Source organism: Artibeus jamaicensis, unplaced genomic scaffold (genome assembly GCF_021234435.1).
Source record: "Artibeus jamaicensis isolate MK-2021 breed Jamaican fruit bat unplaced genomic scaffold, CSHL_Jam_final contig_373, whole genome shotgun sequence".
In the NCBI taxonomy this organism is placed as follows: Eukaryota; Metazoa; Chordata; class Mammalia; order Chiroptera; family Phyllostomidae; genus Artibeus; species Artibeus jamaicensis.
In genome coordinates this window covers 3,221,832-3,244,917 of record NW_026521807.1, presented here as the reverse complement: position 1 = coordinate 3,244,917, position 23,086 = coordinate 3,221,832, and the positions used below count along the sequence as shown (strand labels likewise).

The 23,086-nt window shown below is 43.5% G+C and overlaps 1 pseudogene; it reads right to left on the bottom strand.

Moving 5' to 3' along the window:
• Nucleotides 1-501: 501 nt before the first annotated feature.
• LOC119048172 (mortality factor 4-like protein 1) overlaps nt 502-23,086 on the bottom strand; it is a 58,341-nt pseudogene continuing 35,756 nt past the window's right edge.

Below are 23,086 nucleotides of genomic sequence, written 5' to 3'. Positions count from 1 at the left end.
AGGGTACGTGTAGCCACCCCTCTCTCCCACTCCTCACACTGAGCGCAGACACCCACACCTGCGTGCGGTTGTTTTACTTCTTCCTCCCCTAAGTCAGGGGCTTTGATCGTCCTGGGACAGGACTGTGTACACAGACACTGGTCAGACTCACCTGAGGCCGGTAATTAAAAGCGCTGCCAAGAAGTTCTAGAGAGGGTTTGAATGAACAGATGAGTCTCAGAGTGCACACCCCAGAGGCTGTCTATAATGAGGCCAAAGAAAATTAGGTATAACACACACACATAGAGTTTATAAAACTTAGGAACACTTGCCAGTTCTATGGTGAATTCTTTCTACAGTGCAAGATATGTATAAGGGATCTCTTTCTGTCTGTCTAACATCCCTTCCTGATTCTGACATCAGCATCCACCTTCCTCCACTCCCTGTGGATAATTGTTGCTGTCCTGCCACCCGGTCCATGCGGTTCCAGTTGGACTGCCAATCTCAGTGTCTTCCCCATCCTCATGGATCCAATGACTGGTCCATGGAGAAGGCAGCCGACCGATGCTGGGCCACTCCGGGTCTTTCCCTAGGACTTACAAATGTTAAAGCAGCATCCGAGAAGTCGGTGTTTCCTTCAGGGTTGCTAAGCTTGCGAGCTGCATGTCGGAGCTGTTTTTGGCCCCGTTTTCTTCCAGCCGTGTACATGGGGACTCCTGGCAGAGTGAGAGAACAAGAAATCCAATGACAGCCATGCTGCTTTGGCCAGTTCTATTTCCATTTTGTTTCCCCTACCCTGTTATGTGATTGGGTAAGCAGAGGTGTATGTATGGTGGGCAGGGGCATTGTTTGTTTATTGCTTAAGCTAGTATGAGCTGGTTTTTGTAATTTACACCTGGGAGAGTTGCTTTAGCGTATGTACAATGAGTTGGATACGGGACCTAGAGGGAAGACTTGTGTTTAAAGCCTAGAGCTGATTTTTATTAACAGTGTTTTAGATATTTAACATATCCAAACTTCAATCTCTTCAACTATACAGTGAACGAGGTGTTTGTGAGGCTTAAATGATCCAATTGTGTGAAAGGGCTTTGGATAATAATAAAACGTTGTCTGTATGTTAAAGATACGTAATTACTAATCCAAGCAGCTTTCTCCTAAAAGGAGTGGGGGTGAGAGTCTGAGACTCCCTCGGACTCCTCCCAGTCAACCCGCTCTACCCAAGGGCACCGCCGTCCTGACCTCTGTCCTCACAGATGGTCAGAAAATCCGATTTGAATCCCAAGGCTGCTCATTTCTAACAGTACGGTGTTAGGTGGATTACTTAACTAGTCTGAGTTGCAGTTTTATCATTAGTAAAATGGGGTTAATTTTAAAAACCCAATTTTCCCTGGAAGGTTGTTATAGAGTATTCTAGGGTCATATAAGGTCCCTAATGAAGGTCCTTAAAATGTGGTTAGCTAAGGAACAAGTGGTTTATTTCTGTCATGAAGCCATCCAGGACAGGTGCTCTGGGTGGGTCCCTGGCTTAGGTACCAAGTCTAATAGCAACTTACAGATTTTAAGACCATTACAACTTAACCAATGGGGAAGGGGGAAAGGGCAAGAAGGTTGAAACTCCCTGAAAGCCCCCAGCTTGAAGGTAGCACCCTGTTGCTCATCTTCCTTTGGTGAAGGTTGTGGGCACAGGACCTCACCTGGCTTAGAGGAGGCTGGGAAATGTAGTCCCAGGCTGGATAGCCCAGTTCCAGCTACAACTCCTGCCAGGGAAGAGGGGACACACAGGTTGTGGTGGAGAGCTGCTGCACCAGGAGTAGATAAGATAATGCATGTATTCCCTGACACAGGTAGTACTTAAATATTAGCCGTTTCATTATTAATAATTCTCTCATGCAATAGGACTTGGGAAAGAAAGCTATTCCTCAAACTATGCCACAAAATGACTCTTTCTAGGAAAAATGTACTGATCTCATATCCTCTTCTGCCAGCTCCCTTTGGCAGCTGGGAGCACATCCCTCAGCCCCTTTCCTCTAAGAGCCTTCATTCCTCGGCCCCAGAGAGCTTCTAAAATGCTCCCTAGTGAGAATCTTGAAAGACAAGCCAGGGAGAAAGTCCAGTTTCATCTGCTTGAATGCCGCACTTACTTATGGGATGAACCGAGAATAGAAGACAATTAAAAGATGACACATGAGTGTTAGACTTGCTACATTTTCCAGCCTTGTGTTGGCCACACTACACAGGCATGCAGACCAGTGTGGGGACCCTGAGAGTTTATTTCTTGTTAACGCTGGCACTGTCTACCTCCTATTCTGCTGGCAGACTCGTGGGGGCAGGGGTGTGTGGTGGGCGCCTGTGTGTAAGAGGATAGCTAAGATTAATGGATGGGAGCCCTTCTGAAGCCGTAAGTAATGTACGCCTAAGTCCCATTAGCCATGAAAGTTTGCAGTGGGAAACTAATGAAGTCTTTAATTATGAAGTCCTAGCTATTTAGTCTTCCAAGGAGGCAGGGGTCCTAATAAATAGTCTGGCTGAGGCCATCAGCAGGGGTGGGCTATGTTGTGCCGCTGGTCCAGTGTGAGTTTGAGAGACCACCCACAGGCCACATGGCTTATTCATGACCTCGACCGATGGGCTGGCAAGGAAACAAAATTCCCCACTGCCCTTTTCCCAGCCCCCAGCCCCACCCTCTGGCCCTCCCAGACAGGGGGAGGAATTGGGACTCAGCTAAGGACAGCCAACTTACCCGTAGCTCATCCACAGACATTACCTGGCTCCTTAGCAACTTGTTTTGAGTACCTCCGTGAGTAATTAATTTGCAGGTCCACCTATTATCTGTGGCTGGACACGATCTCTTCCACCCTGCTTGCTGCATTTTCCGTAACTTGGTTATATATGCTGGGACCAAGTGCAAGCATTGCTTGGAAAGGAAAAAAAAAAGCAGTAAGGATGACTCTCTCCCCTACATGGAATATAAAGAAAGCCGAGGGAACCAAGAAATACTTCTGCACTCTTACAGGAGTGGGTGTAGGTTGCAGATGTTTGACTGGGAGCACAGGGCAGGACCGGGGTGGAAGGGGGTGGGTAAAGGAAGGACAACCTAAGGCCAAGTCCACAGACTCTGTGAAGTGCATTGTGAATCCTCCTGGCCACTTGGGCTCAAATTCTTTTACTGAAAGAACCAGAAAACAGAAGCTGAATTGACTTTCGTTTATTTATTTTTAGCTTGACTGTCTTAGAAAATGAGCTGTTTTCTTCCTCACTTCATTTGTTTAGAGATTTTACAGGGAACTTGGGTAATTGCTTTATTCTTGACAAGGTTCAGATCCCACATCCAAGAGGCTGCTTCTAGAGGCAGCCACATGCTTTGGCCACCTCAGTGTCCCCTTTCTAATGATTGAAGAGAACTGGTGTCACATTGGGGCGGGGGAACCACAGAATGCCTTGCCTTCTGAAAACTAAGAGCCAGATGGAACCCACCACGGAATTCCAAGAGAAGTACCAAAACAGAGAGGAAGCCTACACCAAAAGTGTTCAAAACCTCTTGTGTGGTATCCATGGAAACTGGAAGAAACAAAGGTAACAGGCAGCCTTACTTCAGTCTGTGGAGCCAAGCCCAGGGTGAGTCAGAGCCAATAAAAAGTGCTCCGTACTGTCCCTCACAAACTGCTAAGACCGGTGCAAGCCGTTTCACTTTGGCCTGGAGCTCCAGAATCCATTCAGATGGCGACTAATTGCAGGAGAGATCCTGGGAAATAGATCAGGAACAGAAAGTGGCCTGTGTCAGTGTGATCATTAAAATTTCATCAGAAGCTGGACGTGGCCAGCTACCTCTTGCTGGCATTTTCTGAGAGCCAGTTCTAACAAGCAGTTCCCAGTCTGCCCTACCATAAGCTCTCCTCAAATTCCTGGGTAATATTTCAAGACAACACTGCATGATGGGTCAGGAAGAAGTAGAGCAAAGCAGATGGTGGGCTGGGGCATTTTTAGGTGTTGATGTGGAAAAGAAAGCAGCCAGCAGAAGGGTTCAGGCATAAGATAGTTGGTGAAAATCAGAAGTCTTAGCAACAGTGTGTATGGTCGATGTCTGTCTCTGGTTCAGGAAGGAATAGCATACAAGCAAATCATGCATTTTCATGCCAATCAGGTCTTACCAATTAGTAAGTTTAAAATTTGGATTTGAAATATTTTCCCATTGTTCCAGAGCCACAGATCCTTATGTTCAAGGTGTCACTTAGGGGACAGCTTCTGGAGCCTTCCATTCATCCAGTCCGTGCTAAGGGCCCCAACGTCTCCTGGGGCCCTTGCAGCTCTGCACCTAAACCCACCTCATTCCCGCTTTCACACTGCTGTGATCGTCTTTCTGCATTTGTATCCCCTGCTAGGCAGTCAGCTCAGTGCTGGGTACTCAGTGAGTGTTCTATAAATATTGAACAAATGAAAAATGACTAGGGCTCAACTTTCCAGCTCTTCCATAGAAACCTACATTTTCAACAGGAAAAAAATAAAACCCCAACTCTTACTTTCTATAAATGATTTCCTTGTTCTCTTCACCCATTCTGATAAAGAGTCAACACTATGTGCAACCATTCCTAATAGTTCTATAGATTCTCAGGGCTCTGTTGGAAAATGCATTTTGACTTCTATCTGGCAGCTCAGCACATTAAAACCATGTTCATCCTGCTTCTGTGCCCCCCCTGCCTCCCCACCTTCTCTGGCTGGGGTTCCTCCTCTTTCTTCTCTTTACACACCAGCCCATGCATTTTCCAGAGGTCACAGCAGGAAGAAAGCCACTCACTCACATTCATAAGCACACGCTTGGATCCTGGGAAACATTCCTTAAGCAATGGATTTGTATCCTGGGAACTAACTCTCTCTCTCTCTCTCTTTCTCACTCATTATTTTTGGGGTATTAAAAAGAAGAACAATAAAAAGACAATTTTACGTTTTTATGTTTCTCCTGTAATAAAATTATTAAGAATGCTCAGCTCTCAGTCTATTCTCACTCTGTACTCTAACAGTCGAAAAGAAGCAGCTATTCCCATCCACTTTGAGAGCATCTACTTACTTCTTTTTATTTTTTTACACTATTTCCTTTGTGCATTCCTCAGCATTGCTCTTGCCATCTTGCATTATGCAAACACATGTCTTTCCATCCGAGTTGCCATTAGCTCAGGAAAGCTTTTGCCCTGGCAGTCTGGACCGTGGAGACTTTTATTTACTTAACTGTCAGCTGACGTCTCTGGCAGCTGGACTGAGTTGGGTCAGGGATGGCAAAGGGATAAGCAAGTAAATAGAATGGATGTGAATAAAGACTAGTCTGCCTTGAAGGCAACATCTATCCCATTTATATTTTCGTGAAAAATATTTACACAGCCAAAATCAAATAAATAATAATATTTAACTGGATGTGCTGTAAATATTTGGGAGGATAGAGTGTGGGGAGAAGGAATATATGGGAAGGGAGGCATGGAAAGGTTTTAAAGAGTTAAATCTAAACTCAACACTGTCCAATATTTTAAAATAAAAAATTTTCCCATTTTTATATATAACATTTCATGCATTTCATGCCATCCAAAATATTATCTAATTTCCATTGTGATTTCTACTCTAACGTAGGGGTTATTTAGAGGCATATTTCTCCATTTTTGCACATGCAAGGTTTTCTGGTATATTTTCACTGATTTCAACGGCACTGTGGGCAGAGAGCACATGCCGTGTGACTTCAGTCCTGGCAGCGTGCTGAGACTTGCTTTACGGCACAGCACACGGTCACTTTTTCCGCATATGCCTCAAGACAATGCACACCCTGCAGTCGCTGAACGCCCCACGTTGTCTGCCCGGTGACTTCTTAGTCATGTTGCTGAGGTTTGCCGTGTCCCCACTGATTTCTGTTTGCTTGTCCTATCAGTTACAAAGTATGTTTATAAAGAAAAAAACCTCTCACTAAAATATCTTTGCCTGTTTTTCCATTTTAGCTCTGTTGTTTTTTGCTTTATATTATTTTGAAGTGATATTTTCTAAGTGGATACCAATTTAGAATCATCCTGTCTTCCTGGTATGATGCACATTTTATCGTTACTGGGTCCCTCCTCACAGATAGAGTTTACTGTGTCTGATATCACTATACCTACAGCCACATTTTTCATTGGTGTTTGTAATATATTTCTATATCCATCTTTTTACTTCTAACATTTGGTATTCCTAGAAATACAAATAATTCTTATAAACATGGCTTTTTATATAGTTCAATCTCTGACTTTTTGTCATTTCATTACATGTAATTACTGCTAAACTCAGGTTTATAACTTATTGTCACTCTGATTTAATCTGCATTCTTATTTTTCTTTCTTTTTATTTTGAGTTTTTTAAATTATTATTATTTCACTTTTTTCTGCTAGCTTGGCAGTTATATCTTCCTTTGCAAATAGATAATAAATGCATTCTTTTTTTAAAGATTTTATTTATTTATCTTTAGAGAGTGAGGGAAGGAGAGAAGGAGAGAAATATCAATGTGTGGTTGCCTCTCGTGAGTCCCCTGCTGGGAACTGGCCTGCAACCCCGGCATGTGCCCTGACTGGAAATCAAACTGCCATCCTGTGGTTCACAGGCTCGTGCTCAATCCACTGAGCCACACCAGCCAGGGCAATAAATGCATTCTTCACAAGTATAATTTGATGGTTTCTACCCTCTTCCTGAACAGAGTAAGGATCTCAGAGTACTTTAACTCCATTAACTCTCCCTGCCCTCATATGCCATTGAGGCTGTGGATTCCAGCTCATTATTGCTTGATATGTCAATGTTCAGTTAAACTGACCTCTTTATTTTTTTCTGATTTCCTCGTGTCTCCTAAAGCTTTTGTCTGGACTCATTTTCATTCTGCCTGATCCTTCAGTCAAGTCTGCTGGTAACAAATCCTATCAATTTTTGTTTACCTAGAGATGCATTTCCCATTCATTCTAATGTTTCTGCAGTCACTTCTCAGCTCTTCCCATGTAACATCCCGGGGCCTTTTGTTTCACGTTGCTTTTGTTAGTCCGTAGTTGGCGCCATTTTTGTCCTGTTGAGTGCTGTTGATGTCACACTCAGGATCTGTTTAGGGGTTTTCTCCTTTTTGGCTTCAGTTTTAGAAGTTTTACCGTAATGTAATTAGATGTGATTTTCTCTTTTCTTATTTAATAATTTTGGATGGGAAAGATTTGTTGAATACGTGGCTCAATATCTTCCATCAGTTTTTGGAAAATTTTCATCATTATTTCATCAGTTATTACTTTTGCCTCATTCTCTCTCTCTTTCCCAAGTCTGTGATTCTTTGTCTACCCTCTTTCACTTATTCTTTCTTACACATTGTCCACTAACCTGTCTCTTCGTGACTCATTCTGAATTGCGAACCATGACCTGCCTGTCGTTTTACGGGTTCTCTCTCTGTGTGTGCCAGACCCGTGTTGAAGCCACACGCTGAGCTCTGAGTCATCTTTTCTGGGTCTAAAACGTTCATTTGTCTCTTTCATATGGTTTCTAGCTCTTGCCAAAATTACCAGTTTTTCATTTGTCTCCTTGAATGTACTGAACATTCAGTATGAGACTTTTGCTGATAATTCTTCAGTCAAAAGCTCCTGTGGATCTGTTTATGTGATCAGTCGTTTCTGGTTCTGTTTGTCTATCTGTTTCCATGTTGCCTTATCTCCTCACATACGCGGTTATTTTTCACTGTGTGCCCAATGTTGTATTTGCAACTTTGTAGAATTAACTTTAGGTCTATCATGCTATTTTCCTCCAGGGAGGAGCACGGCCAATTTGCACTACTCCACTGCAGGTTTAGAACGAGGCTTTTGCAAGTCTAGTTTAGCCTCATTCCTAGAGTGAGCCCTTTGGCGTCTCAACTTACATTTCACCAGAGGTTCCTGGGGTGCCCGAGCCCAACATGGCTCTCAAAAGGGCCCTTCAGCCTCTCAGACATTTCCTTCAGAGCTGGCAAATGTCCCCAGGGGGAAACAGGGCCCTCTGGCTCCCAGGCCTCTATTCTTCAGTCTGGGAATCTTCACTGTCTTGATAGCTCGCAGATGCCTCCAAGCAGGTGTTTTTAATATTTCGTCCCACTCTCTTGGTTTCCCTCGGTAAGCCAATTGGTTTAAATGGACCAGAGCATCATTACTAGAATCTCAGTTGTTTTTAAAAAGTGTGGAATCTACTTAATGGCATCACATCATCACTGGGATTAAAAATGTCTATCTCAGCCCCAGGGTGATTTAGTCAGTTTCTATACAAATATTAGAGTATAGATAATATTTTTCCTATATTAGAATCTAGGAAAAAAATTGCTAAAATTTCAATTTACAATTTTGAAATTTCTAGTTTTTCTCCCTTAAGTAAATCAGTATAAGACCTCTCACCATTTATAGTCTTCAGCTGTAATTTTTAGCTTATTTTGGATGTTATCACAGGGCAAAAAATATATTAATATAGAATTTCCTGCATTTTGGACTGGCCTAGAAAATTCTTTAGGGAAAGCCTGAAAACATTTTTGCTCTTGAAAAAGTCAGCCTTTATTTATTTTTTTCTTTCTATATGTCTAAGATTTATCCACCTTCCCGTAGAGTTTTTAGCACTGATTGCTATCTTATTCCAGAATCCCAGGGAAATCTCTCTTTAAAGGAGCCAGCATCATGGTCATAAGGTAGCAGCAAAGGTGGAATTTAATAAAACAAACGAACCAACAGACAAACACAGGCTGTGATGTCAGGGGCCAGCAAAATCATCCTGATATTAGCATGTGCTGGAGCCTCTGAGTCTCTTGGGATTGACTAATTCCCAACCTCAGCACTTTGTCAAAGCACATTAAAGAGTGTTTTTTACTTGATATCTTTGCCAATAAAATAATCCTATATACTATGCTTCCTTATAACTGCACCATTAAAATTGTGTTAGAACCTATGGGGTTGCTTAAAAAAACAAAAAACAACTTAATCGGTTTATATAGATTGGAGGATTTGAACTTGACAAGTTTGTCCCCTGTGGTCCTTCCTGAGGCAGGCAGACCAGAAGACCCTCTCGAGGAGATGGTGGTTCCCTTCCATCACTGTGGGTGTGTCTCCTCAGAAGAATGTGTGGCGACTGCATCTTCCTGGGGAACTCCTGGTGGAATTCCAGCAGAGCCGTCCCTAGCAAAAATACTCGCTGGCTGCCAATCTAGGTAAGAATTCTCTGTTGACATTACTCATTCATTTTATTTGTAAAACAACATTTATGAGTACCTCCTGTGTGCCAGCCTTGGGACCAGAGCAATAAAAAGTCATGCTTGGTCCTTGACTGCTGGGACTTATGTTTTAGTGGAGAAAACATGATAAAAGTACAAAGCAGACAAGCAAGAGAGTTGCCAGTTGTGCTGTGTAATCAAGGAAACAAGCAGGATGATGGAACAGACAGAACAGGCTGGAGGGGCCACTTCAGATAACAGGGGAAGGGAGGATCTGAATAAATCACCTTTGGCCCGAGGCATGAGATGGGCCAGCCACATAAAGGTCCGGGGGAAAGTCCAGGCAGAGGAAACAGCCAGCGGGAAAGGATTCGGTCTGGTCAAGGATCAGAAAGGAGGCCACCCCGGACTATAGAGAGAACAGGAAGGAGGACAGGTTGGAAAGGTGGACAGGAATCAGTTTCTGAGGGACTTAGAGACCTTGGTAAAAGTTGTATGTGAATCTAACTCTAAATAAATATGTTTTTAATATACATGACTAGAGTGACTCAATTATGTTCCCTATAAGGCCAGGGAAGTGTGTCGGGATTGATCTCTCATAAACCGTAGGGAATTACGCCCAGTCACAGAACCCAGAGTCGAGACCCCCAGCATGTGGGCCTCGGCCGGGTTCAGCATAAAGCCATGGTAACAGTACCAGCCAGTCTGTTCCTCAGGGCCTCTCAACAAGTCTGGGTGAAAGAATACATGGGAAAATACTTGTTACATGGAGAATTGAACAAATACAAGGTGGTATTCTTTTGTTTTCTGGTCCACTCCCTCTTCTGTAATGATCTTTCAAAGAAATTTCAGAGGGTGAAAAGCCGTCTGGACATCATCTCCTGGGTAAAGCAGGGAAGACCATGCCCACCCACATGGTTGCAGGAAGGGGCGAATGAGGCTGCCCGTGTGAACGGGCCACCCCAGGCCGCAGCTGCCTCTCCGAGGAGGCGCGGTCCAGTACCTCGCGCTCTGTGCCATTGCTAGGCCCCGCTCCAAAACTTACCTGTCCTACGGTCCATGTTCTCATGATTCTTTTCTGTAAGGTGAAGAAGGATATTTCTATGATGTTCCCATCAAGTTATACCAACCAGATAAAATGGACTAGTTTCCAGACGGCCTGAGTGACAACTTTAATTTGAGAGTTATCAGAACTCATCTTACTGCAGAAGTCATCAGAAAGCTAGATATATGTAGTTCTGGATTATTATTATTATTTTTGCCCTCCCAAAATTCCATCAAGTGCACAGCTGCTGATTCTGCTGGTAGGTAGTATTGGCTGTCCCCAGAATGTCGGACAAAAACAATACAACAGACCGTCATTATGAGTACATCTTCTCTCCCACGTGGGTCTTAACACCTAATTCCAGGCCAGATCTCCGTGATTTATTCGCTCCTTCAACACTCTGCGTGCCTAACCCAACATTTTGAGCATTTTCTTCCTTCCTCACCAGGAACCTATAGCTAAGTTGGCCATATATCCCAGGATGGTTCTGGTTTTTACCTGTTTTTCTGGTATAATTATTAATATATGTACCCTGCTTTCAAATGTGTGCTAATTTGAAAAATGAGCTTCATGCAGACTCCACCTGTGGCTACATGAGCAAGGCTGGAAGTCAGGCCGAGGGTGAGAGCAGGGAAAAGCAGAGCTACCCAGGCAGAGCTGGGAAGGTGCCAGTGCGGTTGCTCCTGCCGCCCATTCTCCAACTCACCGGGCCCAGGTCGGCACTTGCTGGGGGTGTAGGTGCTGCAGATTTGGCAGGTTCGCAGGAAAGGCATCTGATGAGCATACTGAAAGTAAAAAATTCACAGAAATTAGAGGTGAAAGGATGGGAAAGGAAATGAAGGGATATCTTAGGGGTGCAGCAAAAGGTTGCATGTGCCCTGTGAAGGTGTGGGACACACTTTGTTGCTTGGGTTTCATCTCCATTCCCAGGGGATGAGTGGTGTGCACAGTGTTGGAATCTGGGCTGATTCCCTTTGCTCCTTACCACCCAACTGTTCCTGCCAAGGACCATGGAGAACTGCCCCCCTACCAGGCAGGTTGCCTGGACCGAGAGGTGGGAGACCAGGGGCTGGTCCCATCTGTCACTCAGTGACTTTGACAAAGTTACTTTTGCTTTGTGATTTTTAAATTATTTTTTTATTGAATGTTTTGGGCGACATTGGTACTAAAATTAAATAGGTTTCAGGTATATGATTCTATAATACCTCATCTGTATATTATATTGTGTTTACCACCACAGTTATTTTCACTTTAATGGGCAAGTGTTTCATCTGCAAAGTAAAAAGAGCTAAATCTGATGGTTCCTAAGGCATCAGGATGCTCACAGAACTGGTTGATTTTAGCCACAAATTAGAGGAACATATGAAGGCTAAACTCATTGAAATGAAGGGAAATGCACAGGAAACCAATAGTGATAAAAAGGAAACTGGGACTCAAATCAAGGGAGTGGACCAGAAGGAAGGAAAAAATGACCAAACAGAAAAATATGAAGAAACAACAATTCAAAAAAATGAGGAGAGGCTAAGGAAACTCCAGGACATCTTTAAATGCTCCAACATTTGAATTATAGGGGTACCAGAAGGGAAAGAGGAACAGTCATGAGTGGAAAGCTTATTTGAACAAATAATAAAGGAGAACTTCCCCAATCTGGCAAAGGAAATAGACTTCCAGGAAATCCAGGAAGCTCAGAGAGTCCCAAAGAAGGTGGACCGAAGGAGGAACACACCAAGGCACATCATCATTACATTAGCCGAGATTAAAATGAAGGAGAGAATCCTAGAAGCAGCAAGAGATAAGGGGACAGTCACCTACAAAGGAGTCCCCATCAGACTGTCAGCTGATTTCTCAAAAGAGACCTTACAGGCAAGAAGGGTCTGGAAAGAGGTATTCCAAGTCATGAAACCCACAGACCTACAAACAAGATTGCTCTATCCAGCAAAGCTTTCATTTAGAATGCAAGGGCAGATAAAGTGCTTCTCAGATAAGATCAAATTCAAGGAGTTCATCTTCACCAAGCCACTATTATATGAAATGTTAAAGGGACTTATCTAAGAAGAAGAAGATAAAACAGATGAACAGTGAAAGGACAGCAAACTCACAGTTATTAACAGCCACACCTAAAACAAAAGCAAACTAAGAGGACAGCTAGATCAGGAGCAAACCATAGAAATGATCACATGAAGGGTTAGCAACAGTGGAGTGGGAGGAGGAGAAGGGGGGAGAAGGTACAGAAAATAAGTAGCATAGACAGTAGGTAGAAAATAGATAGGGGAGAGGGTAAGAATAGTATGGGAAATATAGAATCTTGAGACACGTGGTCATGAACTAAAGGGGGGAATGGTAGGAGAGGGGTGTGCAGGGTAGAGGGGAATGAAGGGGGTAAAATAGAATAAATGTAATGGCATAATCAATAAAATTTTTAAAAAATTTTTAAAAGAGTCTTTTTTTAATGACTCTATTACACTTCAATGCAGTAAAAGTATGTAAACAAATTGAAACTTTTTGATCAAAGAGCTCTAAGGGGGAAAAAAACTTTAGATGCGGTCATCACTATGATTGCTCTGACCAGCTGTACTACTAAACATCAAGTAAGTTTATTGGAAATGTATCTCTTAATGAGATGGATCAGGGCTGCTTGCGTTTTTGAGCAACTTCAGTTATTTATGGCTGAGTGTAATTTATCACATCAATTTTGTTCCCTTTTTTTTGGTTTTAAAAATGTCAGTGCTGAGGAATGTTATTTATATAAATAAGCAGATGGTGATGGAAGGAGTTTTCTTATGGCAGTGTTGCTCGTTTCTTTGAAGTCCTCAGTTATACGTAAAAATGGCCTTTATCAAAAATAACTTTTAATGTGCTGTCAGCTGACAAGTCAACAGGTCCTCTTTTGATTTTTTTGAACTTGGAAACTATTTTTTTTGCAAGAACTAGCCTAGCAAAAGGATTTATTTCCCAACCTTCAAAGTTGTTCACTTTCTCAAAACCAATGCAAATATTTTGAATTGTTCCTTCATTTGGCCTCCCAGGGGTCTTTCCACTTGGGGGCACCAGCCAGAATGAAGTGCAGGACAGGGAGGGCTGTGCCTGCCTTAGCTCAGCTGGGAGAATGAAGGCTGGGAGAGAAGAAGCCAGAAGCAGCCTGGCAAGGTGCGTTCCCAGCCAAACGAGTTTCAGGGAGGAGCACTTGTGTTCGCTCTGTAGCTAGAAACAGATTCCCTGAACCTCCTAACCCGTGTGTGCCCGCGCTGGAAGAAACGCCTCCTGATCCTCGGCCTCCAGTCTGACTTTGAAGACCCAGCTCCCCCATCTAAAAGTCTAGACAGCATTAAGTTAAAGCAAAAACAGGGGACAGACACTTCCTTTTTTAAAAGTTACTTTCATTCATGTATTTTTGATTAGGTAGTACATTCAGCTGGTATAAAAGTAAGAAGCATTGGAGGGTGTACGGTGAACCTTCCCCCACCCACTGCTGCCTCTCAGCCACCACGTCCCTTCTCCAGGCAACCAGGTGAGGTTTCCTGTGTCATTTGCCAAGGTAATATGTGCACATTCATGCAGTCATGGACAGACTTTCTTTTCTTCCTCCTCTTTCGTAATCGTCAGTATACTCTACACACTGCTTTGCATCTTGTGTTATTGTTTTGTTTAGGAATTACACTGGACATGTTTTTCATGTCATCATATAAAGAATGCCCTCACTCTCTCTTGGCCTGAACAGTATTCTGTTGAGTGTTATAATTTGCTTAAGCGGGCCCATATAGGTGACCTTTTAGGTTGTTTCCAATTGTATTTAAACAACAGTGTGATAAATATGTTGTATACATACCATTTTGCATGTGTGTGTGACTGTATTTGTGGGGAAACTACTAAAAGTGGAATGTCTGGGCAAAGGGCATGTGCGTGCATTATTTTGATTAGACATTTGTTTACTGCTTGCACCAATTTAATCTGCCACCAGCGAGGTACAAGAGTGCCCATGTTAGTTATCTAGAAAGTCTATAACTCTTACTGCCTAACAAGTCACCCAAACGTAGTGGCTTCACACAACAGTCACTTTTTATCTTTCACTGTGTCTGTGGGTCCCGATGAGGGCTGACTTGGCTGCGTTGTTCTGACGTGGGCTCCCTCAGGAAATTGCACTTGAGTAGAGGCTGGGGCTGGAGTCATTTGAAACACTTTCTCAGTTATGTGTCTGATACAGGATCACAAAGAGCTGGAATCACCAGAGGGTGGAATGACAGGGACCACCCAGGCGTCTCTTTCTATCCTACTGGCATCAAGGTAGCCAGACTTCCTTGGAAGTAAAGCAAGAGAGGTGCCCAGGGCACACAATTTAAGGAGTCACTTTTTAAAGGCTGAACCTGCACATGCACGACCCTGCTAGTGAGTGCTTTCTTATCTTTTGTGCCCTCCACCTGTCTTGCCTCACTGCGGTTCCAGGCCTGCTTGTACATCACACAGTATCCCTTCCCGATGTTCAGAAGAGTTACAAGCCCACTCAGAGGCAAGGGGAGGGACACAGAGGAGGGCATTCCAACTTGCTGGAAATCATGTCGGACACATTGTAATAAGAGCTTTGTACCTTTCCAGTCAGATGAGTGAAACATAACTTTCTATTTGTTTTTTTTAAAATAAACTTCTTTCTGAACATAGCTCAATTGTAGTTTTATTTATTTAATTTGTTTAATGATACTATATGTATTATTCTATTACAGTTGTCCCAATTTTCCCCCCTCTGCCCCCTTCACCTACAGTGCTCCACTCCCTCAGGCAATCCCCACACCATTGTTCATGTCCATGGGTTATTGTGTAAGTTCTTTAGCTGCTCCATTCCCTGTACTGTAATTCACATCCCCATGGCTATTCTGTAACTACCTCTTTGTACTTCTTAATCCCCTCACCTCTTCATCCATTCCCTGCCTCCATCCCTCCCACCAGTAACCATCAAAATTCTCTTTGTATCCATGATTCTGTCTCTGTTCTTCTTTTTTCTTAGTTCGTTTTTTAGATTCAGTTATTGATAGATATTTATATTGCCATTTTCTTGTTCATAGTTTTGATCTTCTTTTTCTTAAATACATCCCTTTCACATTCCATGTACTAATGGTTTGGTGATGATGAACTACTTTAATTTTTCCTTGCCTGGGAAACTCTTTATCTTCCCTTTGATTCTAAATGATAGTTTTGCTGGGTAGAGCAACCTTGGTTATAGGCCCCTGCTTTTCATGCCTTTCAATATGCCTTCGAATTTGCCAATTCCTTCTAGTCTGCCAAAGTTTCTTTTGAGAAATAAAGTGACAGTCTTATGAAAATTCCCCTAAAGGTGACTAGTTGCTTTTCCCTTGCCACTTTTAAGATTCTCTCTTTATCTTTAACCTTTAGTATTTTAATTATGATGTGTCTTGGAGTGGGCCTTTTTGCATCCATCTTGTCCAGGATTCTCTGTGCTTCCTGGACTTGCATATCTATTTTCTTCTCCAAATTAGAGAAGTTTTCTTTCTTTTTTTTCTTCAAAAATATTTTACTCTTCTCCTTCTGGCACCCCTATGATGCGAATGTTAGAATGCTTGGAACTGTCCCAGAGGCTGCTTATTCTATCCTTGGGTTGGGTTTTTGTTGTTGTTGGGTTTTTTTGCATTCTCTTTTCTTTTTGTTGTTCTGATTGTTTGGGTTTGTTTTTTTTGCTTCCTTATGTTCCAAATCATTGATTTGATTTTCAGCTTCATCCACTATACTATTGTTTGCTTGTAAATTGCTCTTTATTTTAATTACAGTATTCTTTGTTTCTTTGTGGGTAGTTTTTATACTGCTGAGGTTCTCACCAAATTCCTTGAGCATCTTTATAACCAGTGTTTCAAACTCTGCATCTGATAGGTTGGTTATCTTCATTTCATTTCACTCTTTTTCTGGAGTGTTAATCTGTTCTTTCATTTAGGCCATGCTTCTTTGTCTACTCATTTTGGCAGCCTTCCTGAATTTGTTTCTATATATTAGGTAGAGCTGCTTTGACTCTGTGTCTTGGTAGTGTGGCCTAATGTAGTAGGTGTCCTGTAGGGTCCAGTGGCACAGCCTGCCCTGTCTATCACCCAACCTGGGTACTTAAAGTGCACTGTTCATGTGAGCTGAATATACCGTCCTCTTGTAGTTGAGCTTTGCTTGATGTTGGCACGTTAGTGGGAGAAATTTACCCAGGTCAGTCAGCTGCAAGGACTGGCTGTGACCACTGATCACCAACCTCTGCCCTCAGAGGAGGATCAGCTGTGCAGGGGCAGGGCGGTCATGCTCCAGTGTGGTCTGTAGCTGTCCATTGGGTACATAGGCCCTTGGGTTTCCCAGGTGGTGCAGGCCAAGGTCAGCTCCCACCTGTGTTTTGCCCGGGGATCACCCTGCCTGGGACATGAAGTAATCTGCAGATGGCTGCTACTTGTGCTGGGCTTGGAGATTCCTAGGCAAAGACAAGCTATGAAACTAGGCTGATTGCTGCTAGTGTCAGGCCTGTGGCCACTACTGGGGGTGGGGACTCACTGAGACCAGCTGTTGCTTGTTTGATAGAATTTAGGAAGTTATGAAGCATGAGCCAAGACCAATCATTCATATGGAAGAGTAGCTTGGGGGGGGAAGTAAGTTGGGTGGACAGTCTCAGAGGATCTCCAGGGCAGAGCAAACAAAATTAGGCAGGTTGATAGAGTCTCGGATATAGTACCAGCCTGCTGGTTCTGTGACTCTGAGGGGAGGGTTCAGAAAAAGGACAATGATCTCTGGCCACCTTTCTGTCCCCCAGCTTTCACCTTGGTGCTAGACAATTATCTTGCTCCCTGTATGCCACTGGTGCCTTTTAAGCTGCTGTCCCAATGCTGGAGCTTAGAGGGAGTAAGTCTGAGTAAGTCCATCTATGGGTTCTTTAAGAGGAACTACTGGGACCACTGACTTAATTCCCATGGGTTTTTGCATCTAGAAGTTATGGAGACTTATCTTCCTGGTATTGGAACCCTGGGTTGTGGGGCCTGTGTGGGGCTGGGCCTCCTTGCTCCTGAGACATCCCTCCCAAATTTTTATCCACCACATGTGGGTGTGGAACCAGCCCAGTCTTTTTCTCCCCCTTCCTACCAGTCTGAATGGATGTAGTTTCTTTAATTCCATAGTTGTCAGACTTCCATTCAACTTGATTTCTGACAGTTCTGAGTAATACTTGTTCTATATTTTAGTTGTAATTTTGATGTGGTTGTGCAAGGAGGTGAGCCATGTTTACCTATGCTGCCATCTTGACCAGAATTGTACTTTTAAATTTGCATTGTTCTTACTATAAGTGAGGCAAATATCTATTGAGTGTTCACTTCCTCCTTGGCTTACTGCCTGTATAGCCTTTGCCCATTTTTCTAGGGGTTAAATCAATGTGTGTGGAGATGAGGGACAAAGAGAAAGCAAATTAGTCTTTTGTCTGTGGTAGAAGTTATAAACATTTTCTTCCAGTTTATTGTTAACCTTTTGATGGCTTATCATGGACTTTTCATAGAAAAAATAATTTTGTATGAATTTCTCTTTTCTTTTAGTCTTCTGGATTTATTTTTTTGGTCATACTTGACAAAGCCTTTCTCACCCTAAAATTGTACATTTTTCTTCTACTGTGTGCATGTGTTTGCGTTGTTTTATTTTTACATTTTTACTTTTCATTCATTTACTATATTTACTTTAACCTTTGAGGTATAGATTCAAATGCCTTTTTTTCCCAGTGACTCTCTAGTTGAGTTGAAATACTACCTATAGCTTCTCACCTTTCTGAGGTCTGCGTGTCTCCTGACCCACCCTGTTCGTGTGGAACTCTATGTGATAAGTCCGCACCGCGCACTCTGGCTGTGTAATGCATGTCAGCGCCTGGTAGGGCGACCTCTCCTCCTCATTCTCATAATTTAGTAGGATATTGGTTTTAAGGTTTTTTCCACGAAAACAATTTTCTAAAGTTAATTGCATGGTGATATCACCAGTCATGAAATGTGATTAGGTTGAGTTGGCCTCACTGGAGTTTGGGGGATTTTATGCAGATAAAAGAAGGAAATAGGAGATAACCCTGCTTCTGAGAAGGCCGACTGGCACTCAGAGGAGTGAATTTCCATCTCAGATCTGCTGACTATTCTGTAGCCTTGATCCAAACTATGATGATACTTAAACAGAAACGACCCAAAGGGGTAAAGATTAATGGGGGCGGGGGAAAAACCCTAACTTTTTTTATGAGATCATTTTTCTATAATCATTTTAGTATGCCAAATCTCTCAGAGTAATTGATTCTTTCGTTACTAATTAGGAATCATGCATAATTTCTGATTGTTCTTCTGTGGTACTGTTTGGGTATAATTTGCTGAAAAGCAAGTTTTTTTTTCCTAAAAGCATGGTAAGGGAGTGGTGGGTAGGACTTAGTCATTAGAGGTTTTACTCACAAATATCGTGTTAGGCTTTTGCATGTTTTTCAACAAACCAGTACATTGAATGAAAATCTCCTAGAACCGCATTTTTGTTACTTTTTCATTTCAGTGTCAGGATTGTAAACACACACATTTCAATGTTCTGACGAATATGCAACAATATTAAAAGCATAGGACTTGGCATTTACTGAAATTCTTCTACTGAAGGCATCAAAGGCATTTTGCTATTGTTCCTTTCCCGTTCTCCGGGGACACTGGGGGTCCCGCAGAGTCTCCTGAGGGACGTACTTGCCAAATGCCTTGGAGTTGCAGAGCTTTTGCTATTATTATTTAATAATGGGTCTCAGGATTTCATGATTTTTATCAAGAGAGAAACCAAAGCTCAAAAGGGCAAGTAAAGCCTGAATAAAAAGCCAACAGAAGTGGAAAACGTGAGAACCCGGTATGGAGCTACGGCTCCAGAAAGATATGTTTGAGTCCTAACCCCCATACTTGTGAACATGACCTCACTTAGAAATAGGGTCTTTTAAAAAGTTTTTTTTATTCACAATATAATTTACATATAACATTGTATAAGTTTCATACCCACAATAATTTACATATATCATTATATAAGTGTAATTTGTCCAGTGTGTTGATTTGATACATCGATGCATTGCAATATGATTACTATCATAATTTTACCTAATACCTCTATCACACCGCATAATTATCATTTCTTTTTTGTGGTGAGAGCACTTAAGATCCAGTCCCTTAGCAATTGTGAAGTACATAATTCAGTTTTTGACTTCTGGAAAATAGGGTCTTTACTGATGTAGTTCAGGTTCTCAAGATGAGACCATTCTGCATTTAGAGTGGGCCCCACATCCAGTGACTGGTGTGCTCATCAGAGAAGGGTGAGGGGGACCGGATACACAGACACAGAGGAGGAGATGGAGTGGGATGGAGCAGAGGAGGTGATGTGTGTACAATGCCGGGAGTGCTAAAGACGGCCTGGCGGAGGCCAGCAGCTTGGAGACAGGCCTGGAACGGATTCTCTTCATGAGCCTCAGAAGGACCCAACTGTGCTGACACCTTGATTTCAGACACTTAGTGCGTAGAATCATGTAAGTTTCTGTGGTTTTAAGCTACCCAGGCTGCAGTCATCTGTTATTGTCAAATATGTATATGGCAGCCACAGGAAACTAACACAAACCCCTTTGCCCATCATGAGAGGCTGAGCTGAACAGCTTCTGTTCGAGTTCAGCAAAACTGTGGCCTAGAAGTAACACTGTGCCTCAGCAGCCCTTCCATCCCCCATCTGTCCCCCTTCTGTCCTGAGCCCCGCGCCCTGCTGCCCACAGTCCACAGCACCTCCTCAGATCTCTCCTTTGTGATTTACCCTCCAAGCTCCAAAAGCATCCTCTTCAAACACTCCCCCATGCCAAAACCCCCACCAGTGATCAGCTTATAACAGCTTACAAACTTACCCACAGCATGGTAGAGACCAACACCGTGGGGTATTGACCCTCTCAGGAATATTCCTATTTATAAAGCAGTGGGAAAGGGTTTACCACAAAGGAACTCTCTGTACTGATGGAATCCCTGGAATTGGCACGTGGGTGGGGTAGATGGTTGCGCAGGGGCTCTTCTCCCATCCTCCAGCCTCCCTGCCTTCTCCCCTGGGGCCTTCCCACAGACCCTGGATTCTGTGGCTCCATTAGAGCAGAGGAAGGACCCCACCATCTCTGCCTGCAGAGCTGCCCTTTCCAGGCCAGCGCCCTGCAGTGAGCAGGGGCGGGCTGGACAAAGCAGATTGTCCTGGAGATTAAGGCTTATGGGGATTTGTGGAGAAGCTGCTTTGAAGGGAGAGAGATTTTCCATGAGGGTCACGTATAGGCAGAATTGGCTATGTAATTTTCAGGGCCTAGAGTGAATGATGATGTGAGGTTCCTGGTTCAAACTTACTGAGAATTTCTGGGCGGTGACAGCAGAGCATTAAGCCATGTGCTGGGCCACCGCAGAGGCGGCACAGCCCTGAAGCTGGCCCTGTAGGGGGTGGGGGGTGGGTTGCAAAGAGCTTTGACTCAGAACAGAGGGGCCAGGTGAACTTGGATCAGTGATTGTCTATTTGTGGACTTGAGCTCATTCCAGAAATCTGTGTGGCACAAACAGAAGCTGCCACCATAGAAAACATGGGGTGGCAAGGGCCCCTCAGGGGAGGTGATGTGACAGTTGTGTGGATGAGTTTGTGTAGAGAAAAAAAAGGCAACAGAAAAATGATCAGATATTTAAAATTTCTCCACCCACAGGGCTCCAAAGTCGTCATGCCTCTGCAGGTGCAGGAGCTACGTGACTTTGCAGGAGCTAAGGGGGAGGAGGGTTGGGATGGGGAGTTTGGGGTGAGGGAGAGGGTTTGGATGCTGATACAAATGGGACTTACAGGGGAAGGATGCAAAGGGAAAGATTTGGGGGCAAAGAGGTGAGTCCAAGGGACTTTTCTACATGAAATTCTGTGTGTGGGTGATATACCCCCACTCCCACCCCTCACCCCAGCAAATCTTCAGTAGAAGAATGATTTCTCAGGAATCTGTGGAGTAAGCTTTATAGGAGCGGACGAAGAGAAGTGTTTAGTCAAGGGTAAGGAAGAGCACAGGACGCAGGGTGGGACCGTAGCTTTGCTGAAATGGGCAAGGGGTAAGCTTCCACAGAACAGACTGACGTGAAGGGAGTTGTTGAGCTTAGCAGCCTCAGAAAAATCACGATAAAAACTGTTCTGCCTTTTCACTTAGTCCCTTAGCTCGGAAAAATCGTGAGCAGGGGAATAAAAGGTCAGTAGGCGGTCAGGTCAGGGTGGGTCCAATTCAGAGGGGTGTCTGCAGGACTGAAGGCTGTTTAGCTCTAGGGGCCAGAAAAGGAGTCTGGGAAGAGTACTGAAGCCTCCAGCTCCTCGCTGGCTGATAGCAGAAAAGGCCCTGATAGCCCGCTGGCTACAGTCATGCACTTTATGTTCCTCCTGCTTGGACCACGGTGGGCTTTAATCCTAACAGATACAAAATGACTATCCTATGGCATTCCCTCTGGCTCCTGGCTATGTTGCTGATGAGTATAACTGCATTATATTTCTAGTCAGTGCACACTAGTGGTTGACATTTCAGCCTAGAAAGTGCTATCTCTATACATCTGTAGCTGGTGAGATGTGAGCATGGCTGGTTGAACTCCCCTGTGGTCAGACTGACCTGAAGCCAGAGTGTGTGCCTGGTAACCTGCTGTGCTGCAAGGGGACACGGCACATTGCCTCCTTCCAGCTGCACACAGAAAGGAGTTTGTATTTGTCCTCAGTAAATGCCCAACAATGTCCCACCTACATAGGTTTTACAGATGTGATGCCTCAAGATACAATGTGTCCTCTAAAAACCCCAAGAATGTTCCCACTAACGTTGTTCAATTTCCATAAACTATACTGGTGTGAATAAAGCGGGGGAACATGGTTGATGTTTGGCATTCTTATGCAGGGTGGGGAAAGGTATTTCCGGCTACCTGGCTCACCTCTGAGGCCACCTGTCTGAGAAACGCCACCATCTCTTACCACTCTTTCAAACTGAAATCATAGCTGACCTCAGCCCTGGGGAGATTCCCAGGCACAGCACACTTATACCTGACGAAGCAGAAACCAGACATTCTCACCTAGCCCATGGTTTGGCCTTCAGCTCTCAGGCACAGCATTAACTCAGGTGTGCAATCTAAAGGATCATTTCAAACCTGTATGTGCCTTGGTCTCTGCTTATGGAACTGCTTCCTCTATTCATTCAAGCAGGCCTGAACATATTAGTATTATGGACTCCTACAATGTCATCTACTAATGAAGTATTTTTTAAGTATTGTTTTCTTATGCCACAAAAATATAGCGATACCTGATTTTAGACCTCTGTATTATAAGTTGGGGTTGCGTGTGGCCTTTGATCCCTGAAAAGGGTGTTTGATGGTTTAAAGTGATTTTCTTTTTCCTCCTTTGACATTTGTTATCTCTCCACTCCAACCCCCACCCCTCCCTCACCCCCACCAGGAAAAAGCCTGCTGGAGTCCAGTGGTCTCATTCCATTGTTGAAAGCATTGAGTGAGATCATCCACTTGGGGATTCCAGCCATCAAGTCAAATGTGTGAGTTTGTTTTGTTTGGTAGATGAAAAAGCCCAAATTGGCTGTCTCCCAGTCCATTCTACATACCACCGTGTGAAAGCTAAGGCCAAGGGTCCTCCCAAGACACAGCAGAAAAGGGATAATTCTGTGAGCTAAGAAGCCAAAAGTTCTCTATCACTTCCCACAAAAGCTGTTCAAATTCCAACATATTTGCTTGTCCATAGTGTCCAGAAATAGCAGGAAAAAGAGCAACCTTGGCTGCCAGGCTCATTGACTCCATTCATTCATTCCAACAAACATTTACTGAGCACTTACTATGTGCCAGACACTGTTCTGA